This window comes from Schistocerca piceifrons, chromosome 2, assembly GCF_021461385.2.
Source record: "Schistocerca piceifrons isolate TAMUIC-IGC-003096 chromosome 2, iqSchPice1.1, whole genome shotgun sequence".
In the NCBI taxonomy this organism is placed as follows: domain Eukaryota; kingdom Metazoa; phylum Arthropoda; class Insecta; order Orthoptera; family Acrididae; genus Schistocerca; species Schistocerca piceifrons.
The window spans coordinates 687,078,507-687,106,217 of NC_060139.1; the positions used below are offsets into that span (position 1 = coordinate 687,078,507).

The following is a 27,711-nucleotide window of genomic DNA, read 5'->3' on the forward strand; positions in this document are numbered from 1 at the left end:
GTTGTCCAGTACGGTGTGTAGTTCGACAGCTTAATGTGTGCTTGGTTGTAGGCGTCCATGCCTTTTACGTTTGGCATTGAACACCCGGGTGTGTGCTGGTCGAGTGGAGCGCAAGTTACCTTATCGGTGGGTCCGTTGACTGTCTGTCGGTTGGGTCGTCGTCGGATCGAGAATGGTTGGGCCGACTGCCTGTCTCACCTAAGCGATTGTTAGTATTGCAAGTGCTGGCCGACCCCCGAAATTTCTGAGTTCCCTTAGCTGCACTGCCTTTTCTTATTTTCTGTTGTGTGTATTTGTATGTCTCATAGCCGATGGTTTTGAATTGAAGTTGATTTTTTTTAGTGGTGTTTTAAGTCATGGGCCTTCAGCCGCTTTAAAATTAAAATTTCTTGCTTGTCAAGTGTTGGATTGTTTGGGCTTTCAGCCTGATTAAAATATTGTTTATAGATAAAGCTTTGAGCCTTCTTCCTACTACAAATTATTTTAGTTGTGTTTTAAGTTATGGGACTTCAGCCGTTTTAAAATTAAAGTTCCTTGCTTGTCAAGTATTAGATTGTTTGGGGCCTTCAGCCTAATTTAAGATGGGGCTTTGTTGTTTAAATTTATTTTACCTTGAGTTTTAAGTCATGGCGCCTTCAGCAGTTTTTAAATTAAGGATTTTGGCCTTTGAGCATAACTGTTTGGGGCCTTCAGCCTAATTGAAGATAAGGCCTTCTGCCTTGTGCTTCTTTATTTAATTTTAAATGTTTTTTATTCCAGTATTTGATCACAATATCAATTCTTTAGACGATGACAGGTTTCAGTCCGTAATGACCATCCTCAGATCTTTTTTTCACCATCTTATTTAATTTTACCTTGAGTCGTAAATCATGGGCCTTCAGCTGTCTTTAAATTAAAGTTGTTGCATTTCAAGTATTAGATTTTTGGCATTTAGCCAAATTGTAGCACTTACTTAACATGAGACCTTCTGCCCTCTGAATATTCTCTTTGGAATCTGAATTTTGAGTTAATGACTTTTAGCCCTTTTTTTAATTAAAGTGGTTGTGCCCGTAAGGCATAAGATAGTGTGGCGTATTCACCCGATAACTTAGTTCAAGAATTTGTACTGTAATGTTTGGTCAAATAAATAAAGTTATATGTGTTCGAGTGTAACTGACAGCCGGTTATTTTGACCCCTTTCCACAACTCCAACTACCTGTCCTGTCCTGCGCGTTTAGCAGGGCGTATCAGTATATAAAACCAGATGGCCTAATGTCTGATTTTTGTTATCTCATCTACATTCCATTATGGTGTCGATCTTTTTCTGTGTTGTTTAAGTTATCTATTACGTGCAGCCTGTAGTGGATTGGCAAATTAATATTAGCTTCACACGCTTTTGTGTCAGTTCCCATTCGCATTGTATTTGTGAATTGAATCCAAACTTGTGTCCAGCAAACCTATTTCATTATTGTCCCTTCTAGCATATATAGTTAATTAGGATAGGCTAGTTAATTTACGTTGTGCTCTCCTGTTCTTGTGAAGTTACATTTATTTTAAGGGGCCGGAATTGTGCCGAGTTGGTATTTTATGTTACATGTAAAGTTCATACGTATTTGTTGTACTTGAGTGTAAGTGATATTTCCTTATGAGTTTATTATGCTCATTCGCTCCGATTTACTGGATTGTATTATTAAGAAACCTTTTAAATCTTGATCTATGTTTACACCCCCACAACTCCCAGCCACTTAGCATAGTCATCGTTTGCTGAGCCACAATACGACGATGTAGGCCAGAAATGGGGAAATACACTGACATGACGACTTTCAGTTACTATGGCCCGGCTCCTGGGAGTGAGCGTCTCAGAAACGATGAAACTAATAGGCTGTCCGCGAGCTACTCCCGAGATCATCTATGAAGCTGTTGAAGGACGGGGAAATCGCGAGTGGGTGACAAGGTGTTAGATGTCGACGCCTCAACACAGAACGTGGAGACTTGCCCCCACTATAAAGCAGGACTGGCGGTGGCCTGTGACATATTCGACGACAGAGTGCTACCCTAGTGTACGCACGTTTCGGAGAACACAGGGCTCCACAGTAGAGGGCCGCCACGTGACCCAGCCGATATCGTCAGTTACAACAGCAGTGGGGAGGGGATCGTTGAGACTGGCCGTTGATCAACGGCAACACGTCACCCCTTTGGTCGAATCAAAAGTCTCTTGTTACATAGATCAATGGTTGTTTCTGGGTACGCCGACATCCAGGCGATCGGATAACTGAAACATGGATCAGGTCACGGACACAGGCTAGAAGGACTAGTGTTATATTATGAGGGCTTATAGTGTGAGGGACATTCACTTGGGATTCCGTGTGACGTGTGGTATTACTCGAAGGCACCAACACAGCTGTGGACTACGTGAACACTACTGCGGACAGCCTGAATCTCTTAATGTTGGATGCCTTCCCCGACGGCAATGCCATTTTCCAGCAAGATAAAAGCTCTTATCAAAAGGTTGGAAAGGTGCTACAGCATGATGGGGCACCGTCGTTCACGTATTCGCCATGAAATTAGCCTGATCTGAAACCGATGGAATGCATCTGGGACTCATCGGGCGCGAGCTCCGCGAACGCACCCCACCAGCCCGTATTTTACGGGAATCGTGGGACCTGTGCGAAGACATCTGGTGTCATTTACTTCCTGAAATTCACCGAGAACTTTCAGAAACCCATGCCCCACACAATCAGTGTTGTATTGCAATTCAAACACACTGTTAATAAAGTTTTAGTTTATTTATCAGTTCATAAGGAGCCCATGGGTCACTTTGGAGCGCTGAAGGCGGAGTACAGCTGGTACCGTGGGATCTTCATTGACCGTTGACTAAAATGGTGTCTGTGTGTGTGCGTGTGTGTGTGTGTGTGTGTGTGTGTGTGTGTGTGTGTGTGTGTGTGTGTGTGTGTGAGAGAGAGAGAGAGAGAGAGAGAGAGAGAGAGAGTCAGTTAACTATATGGAATCAGCGCAGTAAGAATGCCTGACGTGAATGGTGAAAAAAGGAGTTTTCGCGTTTGGAAGTGCACACGACAACACTAAGAACGAAGCTGCTCTCTTTGTTGGCATATCAACTGAGCTTTCCAGCCTGTCTACAAGGAATGGTGTAGTACATGCAGCTACGTAACCCGGATTACGAACAGCGGCCGGAGAAACATCGTAACCGAAAGGGACTCAATAGCAACTGCTGCTAACGGTGGATGCACGTCAGTCTCAAATAGTTTATGTGAGAATATTGGGAACGGAACTGCAGGCAGTGGACAATGGGAGTTGACTACCCCGAAAAAGGCAATTGCACACAGCGGTACATAAGGCGGCATGTGTTCGGTGGGCCAAACGTCACAGAAACTCGGTAGCAAGTGAATCAAGGCGCGCAGTGTTGTCCGGCGAGCCACAATTTGGATCCCTCTCAAACTGTGCAAGACGTCGATTGCACCAAAGGCTCTATAAGGCTTTAACCTGGAACGTGTGGTGTGTGTCGTTCAGTTTGGAGGTTGTTCTGTGATGGTTTTGGCTGTTCTCCATGGCACGACTTGGAGCGACTCATTCAGATTACTGTGACTGTGAACCAGCATGTTTCATTCAGTAGTGTGACCCAGTGTTGCTCTTCCCACCTCTTCTTCATGGTGGTTATGGTGTGGACACTACCGTCTTCCAAGATGACAACAGCTCTGTTCACAGGGTACACGAGGAAGTTCCTGATTCTACGAAGGCACAGGCACCCTATCACTGCTCGAATGACCCGCTAAACCTAAAGATATTAAACCTGTAGTAGGTGTCTGGAATCATTTGCAATAACAGGTGAAACGTAGCAATCGACCACCATGTCATTCGGTACATCTACAGGATAAAATCGTCTGCAAGTGTGTTCAGGTCGTTTTGGAACTTCTGTAGAAACTTTTGGACTCTCTTCCTTGCTGATCTCATGCCATTACCAAGAGTAAGCTAGGGTTAGAATGATTTCTCATGACATTATTTTGTCCAAGTGTTTTTGAAATACATATATATGATTTTCAGTTTTCTTTTCTGTGGCACATACTATTTCAGAAGTAAATAAAAAACGTTGTCCCTCGATTCTCAACAACTTTTTCGGAATGAGGGTTCTGTCGAAATAACAACCCCTCTGGGATTCCACATGCACGGCTACCAGCTAGCCCAGTACAGCCTCCTCTGCCTTTAGGTGTAGAGAGTGAAAAGAACAAAAAAATTAAATTCCAGGTAATAATTACAGGAAAATCCACCTGGACTTGAGATCTCTTACAGTCCACAACCGTTTATTTCACCTAATTAAAACACTAAAATACCTTGACCAAACACTCGATCAAAGCTAACATGAAATCCACACTTACAAATTAGCCAAACAAAGCCCACTATGAAAGAAAACTGACCAAAATGAAGACTAAACCACTCGACTGCCATATATACCTACAAGACCTCATCCATCCCATTGTCGCCTTGCACATGTCGTATGGATCTCCACTTCCCTCCCCCCCCCCCCTCCCCCCCCCCCCCCGCCGCTCCGCGAGTTGCACTATACACTCCAAACCTTTGAGCGTCATGTACCCAACGTAACTTTCCCTATCCTTCCCTCCCATTATTCTGAAGCAAATAATAAAAGTTCCCGCACCTCAAGCATCTCGTTTACCTTCACCAGCCCACCGACAAATCATATCTCTACACCACACTTTAGCTCTCATGCTTGACGCCATGCTGCCATATCTCTGTCATCACTCCCCACTTGTCCAGCGTCTATATACGCTGCACGTCCCTTCCTAGTGTAATTTTTACCGCCTTCCCTCCCAAATCCTGACAACATCCTGAGATCATCCTATCAACTAGAACGTATATGCTTGATTTCCGATTGATGACTTTCCCTTCACAAGCGCAATCCTACCTACCTCCTACCACCCACATCCCGTCATTTGGCCCTTCACTAAGCTTCTTTCTCACATCACTTGCTCTTCAATCCCTTCTGCATTCAAATCACTCACCTAGAAGATGTTACCAGGAGCCGAAGTACTGGTATCCTTAAAGTTCTCAAAGCCACGCATACAATCATATCATTAAGCCCATCAGGACTATTGTCAATATATTTCTGTGTGCTACTGCTATGACGCTAGCACCACCAGGAGAATTTAAGAGTTGAACTACAGCTTCAGTTTCTTCGGCTTTTTTCTCTTTCTTTTATTAGCATCTGAGCATTATGTCTTGCAGTCAACTGCTAGTACATTGATACCTAAAAGTGTCTTGCAATCTCCACAGCACGTTCATTTCGTTACGAATATCAGACAACACTCTATTTAAATACCGAAGGTATTTACATCGACGAATCACTTAGATAGTAGCTTTTTGTGCAGTAATGTGTAACTGTCTGTATATCTTGTTGGCTCTCTGCAGTAATAATGGTGCCACAGAACACGGCAAGGGGAATGTGAGTTTCACTACATCTCGCAACAGAGTATCCGTGGAGCACACATACTTCTTTCAACGGAAGAAGGAAGGGGTTTGCAATTGATTTGGTTACTCCGACCAGAGTATCTGCTAGGACGAACGTTTGTGACAAGTTCGAAATGCATATCGAAACGCAATAAGCACCTGGATCCCGGACATTAATAGAAAAGTGGGAAAATACCGCGTCTTTTTGAAGCTTTGTGTCCGTCCCTGAAGCGCGCTCGGACGGTCTCATTGGTAGCGCACCGCCCGCTTAAGGTAGGGATCAGGTAACGATAGTCTTGGTTTCTCACATCCAGTATATCGAAGAAGGTAGCAAGTAATATGCTTACCAAGTTTGGTTGAAACCGATACAAGTTCTTAGGACGAGACGTTGAACATATGCGTATGTGACATATATTGCACACATACGAGTATATGTCTGATTGTCTGCTGTTTCACACGATATGAATCCAGACAGTATTTTAAAAATTATGTGTGGGGTTCAGTCGTGTGGCTTGATCTTGGGTCCCGAAACATGTTGACAAAATTATTTGGTCGCTGTAATGCTCGTTCTCGCGATGTGTTTGACACAGTGAACAGTACAAATAAGAAGAAAATTGCATTTCACACTTTTAAAACTGATTTCAAGTCAACTAAGTAATAAATAACAACAGGTCGAAATTTTTTTGCCCCACCCTTATCCACACCCCCCCCCCCCTCCCCTCCCGTGGTCCACCATTCCCAATGGTGGTAATGGTCAATCTTACTTCTGTAGTATTTTATACAAATAATAAGTTACGCACCTTACAATATTCGTTAAAATTGCTGAATGTTTTCCTGAATTGTACTTTAATATCACCCTCTTGACCCTCTTTTCATTCCCACTGCTATGTGATGCAGGTAGTTCTTAAGCCCGCAGTGCTTCTTTCTAGATAATGAACAATGAATGAAACCCCGATTCTTAACAGAATCCAAGTGTCCTGTATAAAATAGCTCCAAACTTTCGACAACTTGGCAAATGAGTTAACATCTTAAATATCTGACCTTCAGCATCCAAGAGAGGAAAAGGTGAGAAAAGATTTGAAACTATTTTTAAAATTTTTTGGAGATACCATTTCCAATAACCTTGATAACAATTTTACGTAGGCCAGAATGGTACGATGCTTAAGACTAGATTCAACGAACACCTGTTAACCAAAAAAGACCAGATAAAGCAGCATTGAGTATCTGCTGTGAATCTGTAGGCAACGGGGCACCAACCACACATTCTGCGGTTAATTATGAGCTGCTTAATGATCACTTGAGTGATAAAAATCAGACATACTTCGACGCCCTGATATCAATTTTTAAAATATTTACAAGCCGATTATTTGGCTATAGCGCGTCCCATGAATGAGTTAACAAATCTGTTTCTTTAAATATTTGTAATTTTTTAATGTGCATCCCGTCGCGTCGAGTATTTCATTACTGTTCTTTATCCATGGTGCTTCTGCAACTTAATTTTGGAATTTTATTATAAATCTTAGTTCTGGTGTGGAAACTGTTTAAGAGCGCCACTTGCATGTGTTCCCGCTGCCTAACTGTATGTAGTGCTCTGTCTAATGCTCCACTGTACACATAGATGCTCAACGTCTTTTACTATGACAGATGATTTTCATTGGCGTATGTTTCGTGAAGCAAAATGTGTGCAGTTGTGTAAGTGTGGCCCTATCGTTGCACCATCGCACCTGCTGTCATGACTAATCACAGGTATTGTTTTGTATTTTAAAATTTTATTTGGCTTACCACTACGTCATTTATTCTTTGTTTTTAAGCTTTGCTTATCAGTTCGTGTTCATTGTCTAGATACATGCCCCGGTTAGCTCGATTTCGATGTATGTCTATCCCACTGCACAGTAGTTCTACGATTGGCTCTCAGTCCATGATTCCTAAAAAAGTACTGAGACATTACAGCCGTGCCTGAAAGGACCAAACGTTAACTATTATTTTCCACTTGTACATTTTTTGTAGATAATCTGATGATGCCCGACAAAGGCGAAACACAACAGTAAATGTACGTGGAGCCACGGCGACTCCAGTGTCGTGACCAGCTGCGCAAGGGTTTCTCGGTTGAGTATCCATGACGCAAACAGTCCGATCGTGGTGGTAACACGGATTCTCGATTGGGCTTAAATGCGGGAATTCTGGTGGCCAGAGGAGTACGGTAAATTCATCTAAATGCTCCTCGCTCCATCCACGTGCACTGCAAGCTGTGTGACACGTTGCACTGTCCTGCTGCGTAACACATCATTAAAGAAATATTTTCGTAATCAGGACTGTTTTATTAAGGCGTAATCTTTACATGGTTGGTGTACCAGTCAGCTAGATGGAGAGGGCTTTTAATTATATACGTAGTATTATGAAACCTCAGTGTATCTGTTGAGAAACTGAATTCACTGAACATGAACTTAGTCACTCCCAGAAGACATCGCGGTAATACCGTGTAACATCGCTTCTAGCCTTGATGCTCGCCTAAGTTTGGCGACAAAGAGAGTCTATGTTTTTTCCTGTAAATCATATCCATCTGGTTCCGCTAGTTGATGATTGGTTCCCATGTACCTACTATATGCGGTGGTGTTAATTGCTATGTTTCGCGACCGCTTTCAGATTGTTCCAAACATTTATGTGGGACAAAAATTAGATTATTTAAGGAACAAGTGAAATGAGATGATCGTATGGCATTATTGGCTCGGAGGCCGCGTCTGTGACTGTTCGGTCCCCTGGTGCAAGTCTTTCAATTTGGCGCCACTTCGGTGACTTTGGCGACGCTAACGTCTGGACCATGAGCGGGGACTGAGGAGGGCAAACAAGGTGTAATTGGCTGTCTGAGTGCGAGCACTGCAGTTTTAATGTTGGGACTATCTACGGCGAAGATGCAAAAGAAAGAGTAACGCTTACTTGGTCATTTGGTTCATGTCCAGCGATGGGAGGTTACATGTTAACGATTCTGCGGCATCTACAGCGATCCCAAGCGACCACTGGCCTCTTTCAAAGTGGCGACTGTAATTTTGTCGGGTGAGTTTATTTCGTATTGACGGGAAGCGGGCGTATACGGTCCGAGAGTTGTGGCTGTGTACGAACTGAGTGGAAGGCAGCCTGGAGCAGGATGTGGAGGGCCGCGCAGTACGCCACGCCACCCCGGTCGCAGATAAGGCCTTAATGGGCCGGGGTCGCTATCGCCGCGCGGGACATATTTATCACGGCAGCGGGCGGCGCGCCGGGGGTCCCAGCCTCCTCCGAGGAGCCGGCACCGGTCCAGCCGCGGGCCCGAGCAGCGAGAGCTGCTTCTGCGAAATTTCTCTCTCTCTGTTTGCCGGTTTGCACTGATGTCCAAAAATTGCAGCATCTTTAAAGATAACAGCATGAAAGACGCTAGTGCAACCATCTGTAGAAGCCGGTCGAGGTGGCCGAGCGATTCTAGGTTGTACAGTCTGGAACCGCGCGACCGCTACGGTCGCAGGTTCGAATCCTGCCTCGGGCATGGATGTGTGTGATTATCCTTAGGTTAGTTAGGTTTAAGTAGTTCTAAGTTCTAGGGGACTGATGACCTCAGAAGTTAAGTCCCATAGTGCTCAGAGCCATTTGAACCATCTGTAGAATATTGTTTCAGTGTCTGGAGTCCTTAGCAAGTAAGCATCAGAAAGGTGCTGCTAGGATTGTAACAGCTTGGTATGATCCATACGAAAGTATGTCCAATCACATTAATGTGAACACATGTCAAAAGCCCGAATGATCACCTTTTGCTATGCGATCCTGTGTGAGACGAGCAGGAAGAGAGACAACGTGGTTCTGGAAGGAACCGCAATGGATGTGGAGCCATGCCGATTCCAATGCCTTGCCCAGCTGCGCTAAAATTTCTCGGTTTCATGGTGCAAACAGTCCGATCTGGTAGTACACATACATTTTGGATTTGGTTTAATCCGGGGATTTTATCGACCAGACGAGTACAGTAAACTCATGCCGGTGCTCTTCGAACCACGCACATACACTGCAAGTCATATGAAACATTGCATTGTCTTGCTGGAAGATACCATAGTGCCAGGGAAAAGCAAACTGCATGCTTGTGTTGATCCATTGTGCTTCCCAGAATTATGAGATCACCCAGGTGATGCCACGAAAATATTTCCCAGGGCATAACACTCCCTCGTCTGGCCAGGATCCTTCTGAAAATTGTTGGAGGATCTTTGTTTTCAGGCGTTTCATTCCTTACATGCTAACGGCCATCTGTTCGATAGAGCACAAAATGTGATTCATCTCAAAAGGCCAATCATCACCAATCAGTGGATCTCTAGTTGTGGTATTGGTGTGCAAATTCCAGCCTTCATTACCGACGAACAGCAGACAGCACGGGTGCACGAAACAAGCGCTTGCTGCAAAGGTCCAACTTAGCCGTTTCGTAAATTCTTACACCTTTGTCCCGGAAGCCAATGGTCATGCGTTTTGGACGTTTCCGCATTATGAAAGCGGCTGCATTGTTTTCCGCGTCCCCGTTGATACACTTTGTACACCTTCCTATGCTAATGCTGCCACCTGGCGTTTGTGTAGGTTATTGTACGATGACGCCGGACAGTGGCGTATCGTGGAGTAGTGCTCGGGGAAAGTAATTTCACAACGCTCCAACATTCTTCAGCGGTTTTCAAGCAAATCAATAGCTTCTCTTGCCTGCAGGTTAGCAAGCTACGGCAGCCAATTGCTGTCGCATCTTTGACAACGTTCTCCACCAGCTCTGGACGGAAACCAACGGCGTCACGTAGTTCTATCTGTGATATAATTACACTCCACGAGTTTTCTTCAGTTGTCCATAGAGGACAGACCAATTGCCTGTTTTCCTGTAAATTGTCCATCATCTATTGAAATGCAGTTTGACAAATTGCTTTATACGGCTGACATTCAGGTAATATTATATAACTTCTTAATAATCTTAGCTGTACAGTACTTATAATAATGCTTTTTACGTAATGCATACCTGATTGGCTGTTAGTGACGTACTGCGATAAGTGGTGCGTTGGGCATCCAGTACTTAAGCCACAGCCCTTGTACACTAAGCAGCAGCTAACGTTCGTCCATCCACGATACCTGCTCCACTCACCAACCCCACCTGCCGCCATGGCTATAACTTATTTTAATTTCGCTCAAATTTTACTTACCTTACATTAACTCTTATTAATGATTTCCTCGAAATCTATATTGCACTTACATTTCCGTTCATGTGGTCTGATGATGGTCACTATTTGACCGAAACCGTTTGACATTTTTAATAAATGTTTTATTGATATCAAGACTTTTTTAATTATAAATTTATTAATTTTTAGTTAAATTTTATAACTTTGAAACACCCTGTGCACGCTCTGCTCGCCATATGCTGGTGGATACTTCGTACCAATATTAGCAACTCCATGTCCTAATTCAATTGCGTAACAAGGGAGGATAAAATGACTGCTTCTCTTACCTTCCCTGATTTCTCCAGAGTTCCTCTTATACGTGTTCGCTAAATTAACCCAACAGGGTTTCGCGTCAACTACACCTTTGTTCCAAAGTTTCCCATTTAAGTTGCCTGGACCCATTTTTAACATGGGTATTCTGGTCTGTTAAGATCCTAACGGCGCCTCTGAATTCGTCTGATGGCTGTTGTCATTCCTAACCTTTACCTAGCTGTGTAAAGTTTCCGACATTATGATTAAGAAGTGTCGGCTTACTTCTTTACTGTACAACATTCGGAAACAAGTGCAAATAGTATCCTATATCAAGAGCTGAAACTCTAGTTACGCGTTCATGTATAATCGAAAATCCACCGCATTACAATGTGTTGCCTGTTTCGGCCATGTTGATAAACGCAGAGAGTAATCTAAATTATGCACAAATTAATATATCGAGGTAAGCAACAATCCGAATGCCGTTCTTTCATGAGACACCAAAGTTTCGCGTCACCTTTGCTTCTTTACGTTCGTCGAGATTCAGCCTCACATTGTGTATCTGGGTTGCTTACCTCGTATGAATATATAAGACGATACACATGGTAAACTGAATTCGAAAGATTTAAGGAAAGAGTTCATTCGATGCCAACAGCTTACTCTTGCATTTTTGTCCCGGCTTTTTCTGAGGTACCGGTAGCAGACTCAGCGTAAGCTTGTCGCAAAAAGAGGGAAGGTCAGTGAGGAGTCCGTACCCAGGAATGTGCGTTCCAAGTCGCGCGGCGTCGCGTCGCAGATAAAGCGGATTCCTTCGCTAATGCACCGGCCGGCTAGGAAGGCCGGCGGGAAGACGAAATTTCGGCTCCTGTCCCTCCAATTAACGGTGAAATGGGTCGTCCAGATAGGGGACACGGTGCGTGCAGCTCGCGGAGTGGTTCATTAAGGGCAGGGGCACGCCTGCTCCGCGGCGCGGCGACCGTGGGCGCAACAGGTGGACCCCTGGCCTGTGCCTGCCTGCCCCGCAACCTCGCTTCTGGATTGGACCTCTGGGATTGGGGGGGGAGGGGTGGAGGGAATGCTTAATGGCGAGGTAGTGCTGCCAACAGGCCCAATTAAATGGATCAGTTCCAACAATTTGTCGATCCTGTCTCTTGGACCAGTAGACAATACATTGGTGGACATGGAAAACAGAAATTAAAGGCACAGTTTCGCTGTAGGTATCCAGTTGAATATCGCTGGACAAAACACACACTTACTACGACTTTTTTGTAAGCAAAATTGCGTTACTACAGAAAATCCATACACACCAGGGACATTTCATAGATAATGGACACTATTTATTAATTACAAGTTAATTTTTTTAATTATTTTCTTCAGTATCTCTTTACAGTCCTTCATAGTATCCCTGCTTCTCTACGACTGAATTCCAATGTCTCGGTAGCTCTGTTATGATATCCAGGACACCACTTCTGTTCACGCGCCGAATGGAGCAGCTAACAGTGGTAGAAGGCTCTTCCAGAGGAAGGTAACGATGTCCACGAACAGGTTTTTACAACTTTGGGAACAATTCGAAATCTGGTGGACTCATGTCTGGGCTGTATAAATGATGCAGCAGCACTTCCCACCCACAAGACAAACCGTGTTTCTCCTGTAATGTCTGCCTGTTTGACATAAGATATGACTGTCAGTATTCTAAGACAAATTGTTTGTACTACTTCACTGGGTAATTTCTGTATAGTTGAGTTTCAAAGGGATATGCGATGCTTTTAACCATTGTTGTACCCTATATCCTGTATTATCGTTAATAACCGAAACCGGCATTTGACTAATGGAACAAACAAACAACTGAGGGTAAATGGAAATGAGCGTTTGGCGTCATTGGCCGGGAGGCCCCTTACGGGGCAGGTCCGGCCGCCTTGGTGCAGGTCTTATTACATTCGACGCCACATTGGGCGACCTGCGCGCCGGATGGGGATGAAATGATGATGAAGACAACACAACACCCAGTCCCTGAGCGGAGAAAATCCACGACCCAGTTGGAAATCGAACCCGGGCCCCTTAGGACGGCAGTCCGTCACGCTGACCATTCAGTTATCGGGGCCGACAACTGAGGGTTAAAATGCATTTTATAAAATAATTTACGGCTGTTGAACCTCACCTCATGGAAACATTACAGATTTAAAATGTTCCTGATGGATTCTTACTCAGGTGACACCCAGTGACTTGTCCACTTTCGAAGTCACTGAACTCTCCTGACAAATCATACAATGTAGGCTTTCATGGCCGGTGTTGTCTTCAGTTGAAACTTCCGGGATGAGAGGCCGTGGTCGATGTATAAAATTTCCACCTAACGTTTCGTCTCCATCTGCGGGAGACATCTTCTGAGGTCGTTCGGTCTCCTGACAAACACATTCTGCTGTTACTGCGTCTCCACTGGTTACAAAGTGCTCCCTGTTTTTTTTTTTTTTTTTTCAAAACACTCCCTGTCTTGTGACACCTAGGGTTCAGTTCTGCTTTACGTAAGGTCTCTGGAGATGCTTTCTATTAGACAGCATGCATTACCTATAGAAGATCTGTACAGTCTCTCTTACTGTCACAGGTTCAAGCGTGCATTCTTCCTCCGTTTGCATCTTCCTGTCTGACTCACACTGCCATTTCACGTTAGTTCTCCTACTACAGCTTTTCCTTTTGCGTTGTGCCGAGTCCGTCGAGAATTCCTGTCAAATCGTGTAAATGTACGTCTCATATCGTCTACATGATCATCTGGTACTGTGTTGTTCTGTTGAAAATTTTAACAGTAGCTAAAACACAATGGAACGCTGCTGCTTACTAACTGCCGCCAACTATAGTGCACCCCTTAAGTTGTGAAACACAAGCAACGGTCACATTGCTCACACTTGGAAGAAATGAACTGTTGTGACGACATGGTTTAAAAAGGCTTCATGTTCTCTTTCTATAACTCTTCATAGTGCATAAATCATTGAATACATGCCGAAATTTAAGAAAAAAAAAAAAACACCGAACGCATGAGGGAACAATCTAGAGCGGTGGACGTAATTAAGTCTGAGGTGATAATGAGATGGTGGTGGTTGGGGAGGGGGGGGGGGGGTGTCATGTATCCAGATGGATGAATGGCAGAAACACGATAGAAGTTCTCTGCTGGATTCCAGGAGACCAAAAGATACCGCGGCGCCGGCCTACTGAGAGATGGAGGGATGACATCGGGAAACATGGGACATCCAGTAGCAACATGGACCAGTGAAGACTGAAGGGCATGTAAAAGAAACGGATGTGACATTATTGACAACTACAAAACATTTTGTAAGTATATTGAATAATTTTGTTTATTGACAGACCCTTACTTTCCACTTTTCTTATCTTTCTCCAGATCGTAAAAACTATGAATCTGAATATATATATCGATACTTCTGTAACATTTTCCCTTCATATTCTTCAAAATAATAATCCCACGCCTACGTTCACTTTTTCTTCCTTGTTGTACAGCTAATGCTGCACACAAAAGACAGCTGGCTGTCACGTGCTGTCTAGCTGCAGAGCCTAGTAGCTACCATGCGATGACGCTGTTTCCGAGTAGCAAACCTGCGACGTTGGAAACCACTACCAATCGCTTGCAAGGGAAGCGTACACCCAGCGGGTTGCCAATTTTAGTCACGGATTTAGTATAAGGATCGTTCAATATGTAAGGCACCAGGTATTTTTTTTACCGTTAATGTATACAGGAAACCGTCTTTTTAGGTATCTTATTTTTAATGAAAAATAATCAGAAGTGATAAGGCATGATGTTTTCTTTTCTTACTGGTGATATATGCCTCCCGGCATGTACTACAGCTTTGCTCATCATCTACGCGGCACTTTGGTCATAGGTGCTTCCAATTTGATATTTTTTCTACACGTCTGTGACATTTCGAACAATTCCAACAGATTTCAGAGCTGTACTGAGCCATCAAAATAGCATCTACGCAAGATACTCGTTACAAGCAACGTAGTTCGATTGCACTGACTGCGGAAAAAGGAGTTGTATAATGCATGATAATGATGCTGTTGATAGGATGATCGTTGGGCGCTGATAAGCAGAGTTAAAGGCACCAGGAAGTGTAAGTTCGGTGATCGATCACCCTGTAGCCCAGACTTCCACTTGTATGGGTCACTTAAGGTTCTCTGTGTCTGACCGAGCGGTTCTACGCGCTTCAGTCAGGAACTGCGCCTGTGTTACGGTCGGAGGTTCGAATCCTGCCTCGGGCATGGATGTATGTGATGTCCTTTGGTCAGTTAGGTTTAAGTCGAGGGGTGTGATGACCTCAGATGTTAAGTCCCATAGTGGTTAGAGCCATTTGAATTTCTTTATGTCGGATACACTTACCAAAAGATGAGAACGTAATTCATGCAGTAAAAGCGTTGACTACGAACTTAGGACCAAAGTTTTTACCAACATGGAATACGTGTTCACAGAACTATGACGTAGGGTAGAGAAGCTGATGGACACTATGTAGAAAAATAGTACAAGTAAAAGAAATATCGACTGATATTGTCAGAAAATTTTAACTCTTAAGAATAAGCATGTTATAAGCCAGAAAAAGTGGAGCATTATTTACTGAACGGCCTGGTACGTTTTAGGCTTAACAAACACCGTGGCAGTACCATTAGATTCTCGAGGCTTTTCGAGGTTCAGAGACTTACGAGTCAAAATGTGTACATAAAAATCTTACTTCAAAAAAACAAATTTTCTTTATTGATTACCGGTTTCGGCTCATTGAGGAACCATCCTCAGAGCAATACGAGCAGTGAGTAACGTTGTCAGTTTACATAACTAACTGTGATTTTTCATTTTATGGTGACTAGCACTAAGAATACGACGATGTGTAACGACTGTCATACACTGAACAACGTTTTAGATCGATCTGAGGATGGTTCGACAACGAGTCAAAATCGGTAATAATTAAGAAAATTCGCGATTTTGACGTATGATTTTTATCCTTACATATTTTAAATCAACAGATCGTGTATCTGCCCACTGAAAATTTAACTCAACAGATCGAGTATCTTCCCGCTGACAATATCAAAGAATAGCTTGCGAGTCAGTTGAATACTGTGATAGAGCACCAGCTGTCGAGAAGCGGCAATGGCGCACTCACCTAAAGCGGTGAGTCAGCGGTCAGCGCGCACTGAGTTGCCTAATCGGATTTTTTTTCTAATTATTTTGTACCAAGCAAGAAACGGTATTTCTCCGGGGGGAAACACTAGGAATAGTAACGATAATAACAACGATAATAATAACACTCATAGGGGTACTTCCGTGGAGTGGAACAGTCAGAAAACGATCTTTTATTTATCGATGCGTTAACACGCATATTGCAGTGAAGTCAGAGCACGGTGTACCAGTTCTGCATATTGCACACAGTACTTCTCATACGCGCTTGACGTATCTATAAATGATCATTTTATCAGTATTCCGTATTACACATTGATCAAATGTCGCTACAAATACACCACATGGATTATTAATTTATTATTATTCTTACTATAATATTATTATCACTATCAATATTATTGCCCAATTCCGAAAAAAATTCGTTGTAACGATATAAATTTCTGGAGGAACATTGAAAAAAAATTAGTCTCGAACACAGCACGGCTGAAGTAGTAGTCGGCCCCCTCAGCCGGTTGTGTTAATACTACTGCTTCAAAAATGGTGTGCTCCTGTGATATGAAACAGGCTTATAAAAATTTTAACCTCGATTTCACTCGACGCTTGAGAAGTGCATTGCACTAGAGCCTCATTTTTTAATCTCGAGGAGTTAGGCAAAAATATTGAAACACCGCGAGAAATACATGCTTGAATATAAATGCAGACGCTACCCAAGGTTGCAGGTTCCCCTGTGGAACTTCATTACGAACGGCACCTGCGCAGTGTCCACAATACGTTGTAGGTGTCAGTCGAGCTCAGCACAGGGTTCCGCGTAGTTGTGAGTGCATTATGCCGCAGCTAAGTGAATACGGATGTGGCAAATTGTTCGTGATCATGTGGAGGGTACTCCTATAGCCAAGGAAGCCTACGTGTTTCGTGTTTCAAGAGGCACGGGATCGAATGTTTATACCTCATACAGGGAAAGCGAGGAAACGTTATTCGGTAAGTCGTAACGCGGAGGAAAGTATGTGTTGAGTGATCGTGACACACGATCACTGACGCGAGTTGTGGCCAAAAATGAGAGAACGACACCTTCAAAAGTCACTGCAGAAGTGAATGTCGCAGTCTCTAAATCTGTCAGCACCAAACAGCATGAAGGGAGCTCCATCAGCTGGGAATTGTATGGTGAACTAAACCATACAACAGTGAATGCAATGGCCCGTAACAGGAAAACGTGGTTCCGAAGCTGGAAAACTTGGACTATTAAGCTGTGGAAGAATGTCATTTTGTGGGATGAGTCTTGTTTCACATTGTTTCCAACTTCTGGTTGAGCTTGCGTCTGGCGTAAGCAAGGTCACATATTTCCGAGGATTACCTGATAATTTTGGCTGGTGAGGTCCAAGCCATAGTACAGTGTTTGTTCCCAAATGACGATGCTGTGTTCCAAGGCTACATGACAGGGCCCCTATTCACACAGCCCGTGTAGTTCAGGGTTGGTTTTGTGGGTTTTGTGAGCACGAGGATGAAGTGTCGCATCTCCATTGACCTCCACAATCACCATGCCTGAACATTATTGAGCATTTGTAGTCTAGTTTAGAGAAGGGTGAGTGATCGCTATCTACCTCCATCATCCTTATCTCAGCTTGACACTATTTTGCAGGATTAGTATACAATTACTTTGAAATCGATAGGGACCTGTATTTATCCATTCTGAGAGGACTGGTGACTGCTTTGAACACGAACGCTTTTCCTTATTAGGCAAGGTAACGTGGTGTGTTTGTGGTTTTCCCACATTGTTGCCCACAAACTTGCGAAACTCGGTGAGCCGCTGGGTGTAAGCTTCCCCTCGTCAGTGGACTAATGCGACGCATCCCCGCGCCGCTAGCGCGAGCCGCGCTTGCCACCTGTGGCGCACCTGCAGCTGCAGCCGCACCTGTTGCTGTTGCAGCCTCCTGCGCGCCTTGCGGCCGTGCTTCCTGCCGCGCCCCCGCCGCCGCTTCCCGCCTCCACCGCCTCCGCCACCCCCGCCTCCGCCTCGGCCCCTCTTTCCGCTGCCGTGGCCGCCTCCAGGTAGCGGTATAATGTCGCCGTTTGCATCTGCACAAAATAAAAGTGTGTCACACCAATGCTCCACCTGTAGAAAGTGAACAAGTATGTTACTGATACACGAGTAGCAAATGTAACTCTAATACTTATTTTACATCTTATCGGCTGTTCACCGATTTGCTTTAAATATCCTGAAAAATAAAAGTATGAACTTCACGTAGTAAAATACTTTCCTATGGCTACAATATCGATGAGTCACAAACAGAATTATTCATCTCATAAAAGAACTTGGACGTAAGATCGTTTACGGATATGCTGAAAAACGTCAATTGGCAGACGCCTGAAGACTGAGCCACGAAACCCTATGTTGTGTTGGCTGAAGAGCCAACACCGTGTTGCTAAAGGAGGCCGAAATGCACGCGTTAAGCTCACGCAGACTGGCGTGAGGTCTGGAACAGTTAAGGGAATTTATAGTAGCAAATAAAGTACGTAGTGGATGTAATACTTAACTTTAATCCATAATTGGAGAACATCGCTCTTGTTGATACATTAATAACAATCTCAATATAAACTGGTAATGGCGCCTTGCTAGGTCGTAGCAAATGACGTAGCTGAAGGCTATGCTAACTATCGTCTCGGCAAATGACAGCGTATTTGTCAGTGTAGCATCGCTAGCAAAGTCGTCTGTACAACTGGGGCGAGTTCTAGGACGTCTCTCTAGACCGGCCGTGTTTCGGCGCTCGGTCTGCAATCACTGACAGTGGCGACACGCGGGTCCGACGTATACTAGCTGACCGCGGCCGATTTAAAGGCTACCACCTAGCAAGTGTGGTGTCTGGCGGTGACACCACAGCCTACTTCCAGAGTTACGAAGCCATGTATTTCAGCCTCCCACGTATCTCTCCCATATAGGGACCGAAAAAACAAGATTAGACTAGTTACAGCACGCACAAAAGAATGTAGGCAATCATTCTTCCCGCGCTTCGTAATAAATTAGAACTGAAGGAAATTTTACACATGCTACAATGCTAAAGATCCCCTGCCGTATTTTAAAATTGTTTGCAGTGCGAGTACATAGATTATAAGTAAATGATGGCTATCTTTTTGAGTCTATGAGGAAATTTGTGAGTCTTATTAAAGAAAGAGATACGTATAGAGGTGCAATTGTCCGCTCAAATAGCAGCACTGCAGCAATGAGAAACAGGAGTCTCATGCTGAATCACCATTTAATCTAGACAGATAGGCAAAGACTCCCGTCAAGAATCTTCAACATCTTCTCCAGAGGAAAAACGACGACCGCTAAGTGCATAAAACCTGTTTAGTTACATGTATATGTTGTGAAAATAGATCCCAGCGAGACCTGGACCAGAGTTCTTATCAAAAAATAAAAATTTTTCTACAGACATTAAAAGCTAGAACAGCCAACATTAGTCATAAAACGACACAGTGTAGAAGTGAAGGAATACTGGGCCAAGAGGAAAATTCACGACTGCGTACACAATGTTATGTTCGAACAGAAAGTATAATACGCATTATAGTGTGCTTTGTGACTTAACATACAGTTAACATCAGCAACCCTGTGTGTATGCGTGTGAAGTTTTAAGAAACTTTACTGATAATAATAATAATAAATAATAATAAATCTCACATTCCAAATCCTCAATGCGTCTGTACTCGAGTCGAGCGGCAGCGAGGTCAGCGTCTGTCCATCTAGTAGGTGCGGCTGTATTATATGCTCCAGGAACTGACAATCCCTGGTTCTAAACACCCAGTGGAAACACTGGACCAAAACTTACAAGCTATCATGATTCGTGAGAGTAATGACAGAATTACCCCAGGTGGTAACCAATCCACTCGTCGACAGACGACAACTGGGTTTTCGGATTCTGGGGAACCCGGGCCATCACGATCAGAGTTCTCAAGCAAACTTCGTCCCAAGGTTCCCATGTACATTGGTACCTTTAACATTCAGACCCTAATTCAACCTGGAAAATTACACAACTTAGTAACAGAGCTAGACCAACAAAAATTAAGATATTAGCGTTACAAGAAACTAGATTCGCGGATGAAAATACAATAGACTATGGAAACTATCGCATCTTCAAGAGCAAGACTGACAAACGAATTGCCAATGGTATGCCACTCCTGGGCATGGCATTTGCGGTGCACAGAAATATATTAGGCTCAATTAGAGAGGTCTCTTCCATAAATAATCGCCTCATGACCATGCGTATCCAGTGCGCCAACAAGAAATACACATTGATAAATGTTCATGCACCCACAAACATAGACAACAAAAAACGCCAACTACAAACTGAAAAATTCTGGACTAAACTTGAAGATGTCATGGCCAAAATTCCCCGGGATGATATCAAAATCTTAATGGGAGATTTCAATGCACAAATTGGCAGGGAGAAAGAACACCAAAAAACTGTAGGAAAGTATCCAGCACACAGATTCACCAAGAGAAACGGACTGAGATTTATTGAACTATGCCAACAAAATAATCTAAAAATAATGTCTACATCTTTGAGAAAAAAACCTAGAAAACAAAAGACCTGGAGGTCCCCCATACAAGAGATCGGAGAATATCAGATTGACCACATTGCCATCTCCTATTTCGTACAGAAAGAGATCCATGATGTCCAAGTCCGCAGAGGGGCGAACATTGACTCAGACCACTACTTAACACGCATTAAAGTGAAATTCACCCCAAAAAAATTCTATCCGAAGAAAACACACATGATGAAATTTGACACACGAACAATCAAAGAAACCAATCTGAAGGAGGAGTGGGAAAAGGAACCAGCTGACTCTTGGGAAAAATTTCGAACAAAAATTACAAAGAAGGCAAAAGAACTGATCCCATTGAAAAAGAACACAAAACACCCCTGGTGGGACTCTGGATGTGAAAAAGCGCTGGAAGAAAGAAAGAAAGCCTTTCTGAAGTATAACAGTAAGAAATCCCCAGAAAATCTAGATCACTTCCACAACACCAGAAGACAAGTGGCAAAAACAATCAGACAAGTCAAGAGGAAGTACCTCAAGGAACAGTGTGAGTCTATTGAAGAAAATTTCCGTAACTATAATGTACGAAACTTCTATAAGACCTTTGCTGGGAGAATCAATGGATACGGCTCACGAAATCTATGTTTCAGAAAACCAGATGGAAAACTAGCGCTCACAAATCGGGAAAATTGTGAGGAGCTGGCGAGATACTTTTCCGGACTCCTCAATTGCCTGAACCTTCTTCAAGATTCCCTCAAGAAACTGCTGTCTACACAAATCCAGAATTCCCACCACCTACACTAGAGGAGATCCAAAGACATATTCATAGACTGAAAAACAACAAGGCATCCGGAGAAGATAATATCACTGCAGAACTACTTAAAAATCTTGGACCAAATTCCCTCAAAGAACTCTCAAATCATCACAGACATTTGGCAGACAGAAAAACTACCAGAAGATTGGAAATGCGCCCTAATTCATCCACTGCATAAAAAGGGAGACATGGCAGATATAAACAACTATCGAGGAATCTCCCTTCTTCAAGTCACTTATAAAATCCTCTCAGCTTGTCTTCTTCAACGAACACAAGAACAACTCGAACACAGTATTGGTGAATACCAAGCTGGCTTTCGCCCTCACCGATCCTGTGCAGAACAAATTTTCAATTTGAAGACAACACTAAAATTCAAAGCAGTCAGAAACAGTCCGATCATTTGTTCCTTTGTTGATTTCGCAAAGGCTTATGATTCAATCGATAGGCAATCTCTCTTTATTATCCTTGAGGACCTAGGACTCGATCCGAAAACCCTAAACCTTATCAAAGAAACGCTCACAAACACAACTTCTAAGATAAAATTCCTGGGTGAAATATCAGAGCCCTTCCTGATCAAAACCGGCGTCAGACAAGGTGACGGCTTGTCTCCACTCCTCTTCAACCTTGTCTTAGACAAAGTCATCCGAGAATGGGAAAAAGAACTGAAGAATCAAAATTACTGGAAGCCTATACAACTAGGAAGATCGAAAGATAGTATTAAAATTTCATGCTTGGCATTTGCAGATGACGTGGCCATTCTAGCAGAAAACGAGACCACAGCAATTAAACAGATAGACATTCTCAAAGAATGCGCCGAAGAAGTTGGGCTACAAATTTCCTTCCAAAAAACCAAATTCATCTGCTCAAAATTTGAAACTCAAAAACTGACTACAAAATATGGACAAATTGAGAGAGTTCCATTCTTTAAATACTTAGGCGAGGTCCTAGAACCCACAGGGGGAGAGAAAACTGCACAAAAAGTTCGACTGCAAAAACTGAAAAGAGCATACTGGAAAACCCACAACATCTACAATAAAAAGTGTCTCTCCATTCACTCAAAAATACGACACTACAATACAGTAATCAAGCCCGAAGCACTATATGCCAGCGAAACACTCACACTCCATAGAAAAGGCGACCTAGAAGGCATCCTGAAAGAGGAACGCAAAATTATCAGAAAGATTCTTGGTCCAAAAAGAACTGAAGATGGATACAGGTTACAGTCTCGGAAAACTACAGAAAAATTATCTAACCTCGCCGCAGACATCCGGAAAAGAAGACTAAAATTTTACGGTCATATCCACAGACTCCCAACACCCAGACTCTCTCACAAAAATTTAATATACATTGAAAAATTGAAAACCATACCCTGGATAAAAGAAACCAAAACAGATCTAGCAAATGCACAAATAAATTCTTCAAAAGTTATAAACAGAAATGTATACAGGCAAAAAATCAATAGTTGGAAAGTACAACCCGAGAATGAAGTTTGCAAGAGACAGGGGACAAAATGGACAGAGGAAAGAAAGAGAATTCATGGGGAAAGAATGAGAGAAGTTTGGAGAATTAAAAAATTGAATCGGAAAAGCTTTGCGTGATCCGTATGGGTCCAATCGCACATAATAATAATAATAATAGTCGTAAACAACTCAAGAGGCAGTATAGATTTATTTTCCAGTATGAACAAATGATAGAACAATAATAATAATAATAATAATAATAATAATAATAAACGAACTAATATGAATTTAATCACATTTATACCACCAACTAACAGTACACGCTGCTCTTCCTTGAGTCATCACGTCACCTCAGTGTGAAGGAAAGAATGCTGTGTGTGGTGTTTGTTTTGTCTTTAACTGTTGATATTTTGTTTCTCTCATGTGAAAATTCAAACATAGTCTAGAACTCGCTTCTCATGGTGTATAAAACTGCCCGTAACTGGTACACGTATTGCATGAAAGTCTCGTAGGCATGCAGCCGGATTTATAGATCGTTGTAGAAAGAATTTTCGAAGGTGTAACGTCCCACCATCATCAGCTTACTCCTGCTGACTGACATTCTGGACCAGTGAGTGCTTTATATACAACGGTTGCCCCTCCTCCCCCCCCCCCCCCCCCCCCCGCCTCACCCGCCACCTTACCGCAGCCACTGACCTGAACTGTGCGACAGTGGAGTAGGTCGTGCTCGAGTTTCGAGTGGTAGTCCTTAGTTGTGCTCCGCCTTCGCCGTGGTCGGTGTTCAGTTTCCGATGCGTTTGGAGAATTGTCAGTTTCGGTGCCTACACTTAGTCAATTTCAAATCCATTGCCCTTGTTGATAAGGATCTCATACAGCCATATTTCGATAGCCTCCTTCTAGACAGTGCCGACAGAGGGATGTGTTTTCCAAAATTTTTATGTCTTCCTATTTCATTTTTGTTTGGTTTCAGGACAATGCTGAATTTGTGGGCTGCCAGAGGCTGGCGAGTTCTTGAGTATTCAAAGAACTGTGACTGACGCCCGAAAAACAGGGAACTGACATGCATTGAGACTATGAAATAGTGCGTTGATAATGGTTAGGCACTAGCCGAAATCTGGATTTGCCAAATAAAACCTACAAAAAAGGACGACAAATTGCTGTGCTCTACAATTTATAAATATTTCTCTACCGTTACATTGCGGAAAAGCGCGTGGGGAAAAGAAACACTTCAATTATTCCGTGTGAGTTCTGATTTCACTTATTTTATGACGATGATCATTCCTCCCTATGTAGGTGGAGAAATACAGGGTGATTCTGAAGTCAGTGATATAGTAAGTCACCATACATTTCAGTGATATACTAAGGGAATATTTGTTTCTTGCAGGTACTACGACAGAATGCTAACCAAAGAAGAACGAACCGCTGTTGTTTCTGCTCGTCTTCGTGGAATGACGTATGAACAAATGCAGACAGACTTTGCCCGTAGATTCCGGAAAATAGGCCCACCAGGGTTGCTATCAAGACCCTCGTCAGAAAATTGCAGCGTACTGGTAGTGTTGTAGATGAAGAACGTCCCGGGAGGCCGGCCATAACGCTAAACACTGTGTAATGTGTGCAGGATGCGATCACACTTAGCCCTTCCGCATCTACCAGGAGACTTAGTAGGATGCTTGGTATTCCTCAAACCACTGCACGGAGAATGTTTCGTTACAAGCTGCACAAACGTGCATATCATATCCAGGTCGTATGCTTGAAGATTTTTTAGAGCCCCTGTTGATATCTGATGGTATTATGGATACTGTTGTTTTTCAACAGGATGGTGCACCACCCCATTTTGCCCTCGTTGTTCGGGATTATCTGAATCAAGCATTTCCCGGCATATGGATTGGTCGTGCCTCTCCACGGATGTGGGCACCCCGCTCTCCTGACTTGACACCCTTATACTTTTTTGCATGGGGATTTATCATGTCTAAGGTACACCAGGTGAAGATCCGCAGCACTGAACACTTAACACAGCGTCTTCGAGCCGCAGCTGCTGAGATTACACCAGATATGCTTGGGCAGGTTTTTCGGTCACAGTGGGCTGTGGGGTGTGCCTAGTCATGCAAGGTGGTCACATTGAAATGTATTGAAATTATGTCCTATTGTAACATAAGTCGCAGTGCCATTACATATTGGTTAATAAAATTTGCTTAAGTACAAAATGTATAGCGACTCTAGAATCGTTGTATTTTCGTAATCGAAGGAGAAAGCTCGAGATTGAAATTTGGCGAAAATATCTCGCCAAAACGAAAATCACCTTTGCTTTCATGATTGCCACCGCAACTCATATATCATATCCGTGACTCTCTCCCCTATTTTGAGATGGTACAAAACGAGCTGCTCTTCTTTGGACTTTTTCGATGTCTTCTGTCAGTCCTCTGTGGTGCGCATACCATAGCAAAACGCAATACGAAGTCGTACAAGCGTAGTACAGGCGTCTCTTTAGTACACTTATTGCATATTGTAAGTGTTCTGCAAATAACAGACAGTCTTTGGTTCACTTTCCCCTCACAACATTGTCTATTTGATCATTCTAATTTAGGATATTCGTAATTGTAGTGCCTACCTTCAGAAATTGTCATTCCAGAAGACATGGCCCAGCTAACCGTTAGCCGCTCCGAATCTTTCGTAAGACATCATTGGCAGTGACCATGTGAGCAGCACACGTCTTTCTCGGCTATTAATATTGATAAACAGCTGAATGCCATAAGCAAGAGAAAAGAGAATAGTGCACTTTTGGAGCATATTACATACCATAATCACTTCCAATATCATTTATCACTTGATAACTAATCTACAGCGTATAGGGAGCCCATGCAGACCGCCATTGAGAACCTGAGGAGGATGGCTTCAAGGTCTGTAGAAAAGTCGGCAGTTTAGTTGCTTCACTGTTATACAGTGACGCAAGCTACGACCCAAAATTATTTTGTTCGAACTACTTAATGTTTTGAGGACGAAAACACTGGAAGTATACAATCAGATTGTATTTTTATATCTGACCTATGGATGAGAATATAAATTTTAAGTGCGGAAACCATTCAGAAGCTAACGGTTGTTCAGTGAGAAACGGAGGAATTCGTGAAGGGGATTGATACCGGAAAACATGCAACTGGGTAAAGTAGCTGACTGGGGTAGAAAATGCATTCAAGTCTGTAGTGAAAACGAAATGGTGGCCAGCGATGTAACAAGAGGAGTCGGTGTTTAATAGACAGTGGGCGCCGTTGCTGAATTCAAAGGAAAAAGAAGACCGAGACTTCGAAAAGAAGAGACAGTTAGATCGTATTAGAAACCACTCACGACGAGCATCGCTGAAGCTAGCAACTCATGAAAAGTCTATCGAAGGCTTTTATCCAGCAGTAGATGTCGAACGGCACAGAAAATAATTTAACCGTGACTAAGCCGTAGCGGACCCGTGTTTACTACTCAGTAAACTTTATTTTCATCTTGGGGTTGAAGCTCTTTTTTCCGTGTTTGCTTTAATAATACTTGTGTTTTTGGATAGTGCCCGCCTTTAGGAAAACACAATTTTGTTTTTTAACCCAAACATGTTTCCCTGCAGTTGCAGCATTTTCAGTGGGCTTTTATGTTACGGCTGTAAAAGATAAAGAATGTTCTTTTCTGTTTGTGTACACGTAACTATTAGTTTTTAAATCGTAATTACAGATATTTGAAAACAAATACATAAAATTATGAATTCATACCTTTTTAGCACATTGTGTGGTTTTTCTGATGTATTGTGTTTCTACAGTGACTGCTTTGTTTCACAGTTTGTCATCTGCAACCACTTACACCTTAAAGGAGATAAACTGTTTAAGCCAAAATTACGATTTGAAAATTGTTATTTCTGTGCCTGAAATTATTTACTTCTGTGTGTGTGTGTGTGTGTGTGTGTGTGTGTGTGTCTATTTACATTATGTTTCACTTACGTTTTCTGTTTCCCCGTCTTCATTACTGTCAAACACTATATATTGAGCTGTCGCTGTCACTGTCACTGGTTCACTGTTCACCAGCTGTAAAAGCAAACATGGCAGGCAGTGGAACAGTTGAAGGTGTAAAAAGAAGATGGCTGACGGTGGAACAGTTCAAAGTGTTCCTGGCGATTGTTCTGAATCATTCAGAGGTGTCTGTGCATTGTGTGTGTGTGTGTGTGTGTGTGTGTGTGTGTGTGTGTGTGTGTGTATGTGTGCGAGAGAGAGAGAGTGAGAGAGAGCTAGGGGGTGAGAACTCTGCTGTACAGCACTCGTGGTTGCCGCATCGCGGTCGCGAAGTGGGGCCGAGGCAGTTTCAGATACGTTTCTACAATCTGACGATAATTTATGGATTTGTAGTTTTAGCTTGACGATGTCCATTATGGACAAACGGCAGTTATTATTATTCTGAAGAAGATTGAGTTATCCCGACTGAAACCTAGGTTAATTCTAGGTAAACGGTGCAACTGAGGCCGTTGGTTATTAAAATTAAAATTAATATTTGTACAGTTGCTGACAGGGCAGCGAAATATTGAAAATATTTAAGTCCTTGTCTGCTATAATCGTCTGTATGCGGCTTCTCCCCCTCCCTGTCAGCGTGGTGGTGTGTTGTGTGTGTGTGGTGCGTGGTGGTGGGTACCTGCAGCGTCGCGGCCATGGTGCGCGGCGGATCCCCTGGCGTGCAGCAGCAGGTCGGGCGACAGGCGCGGGCCAGCCGCCTCGGGGTCCTCCGCCTCGGACTCCGGCAGCTCGTTGTCCTCGATGGAGCGCTTCACCTGCACATTGGCACAAAACGTAGCAGTAGATGTATTTCGACATCACA

At 43.2% G+C, this 27,711-nt stretch overlaps 1 protein-coding gene across 1 annotated transcript in view; it reads right to left on the minus strand.

Moving 5' to 3' along the window:
• The window catches only part of LOC124776772 (protein dbl-1-like), a 90,639-nt gene extending 72,592 nt beyond the window's left edge, over nucleotides 1-18,047 (minus strand). The window contains exon 1 of the mRNA XM_047251909.1: nucleotides 17,984-18,047. The gene's annotated coding sequence lies outside the window, so the exon portion shown is untranslated. The remainder of the gene's footprint in view (nucleotides 1-17,983) is intronic.
• Nucleotides 18,048-27,711: the final 9,664 nt, after the last annotated feature.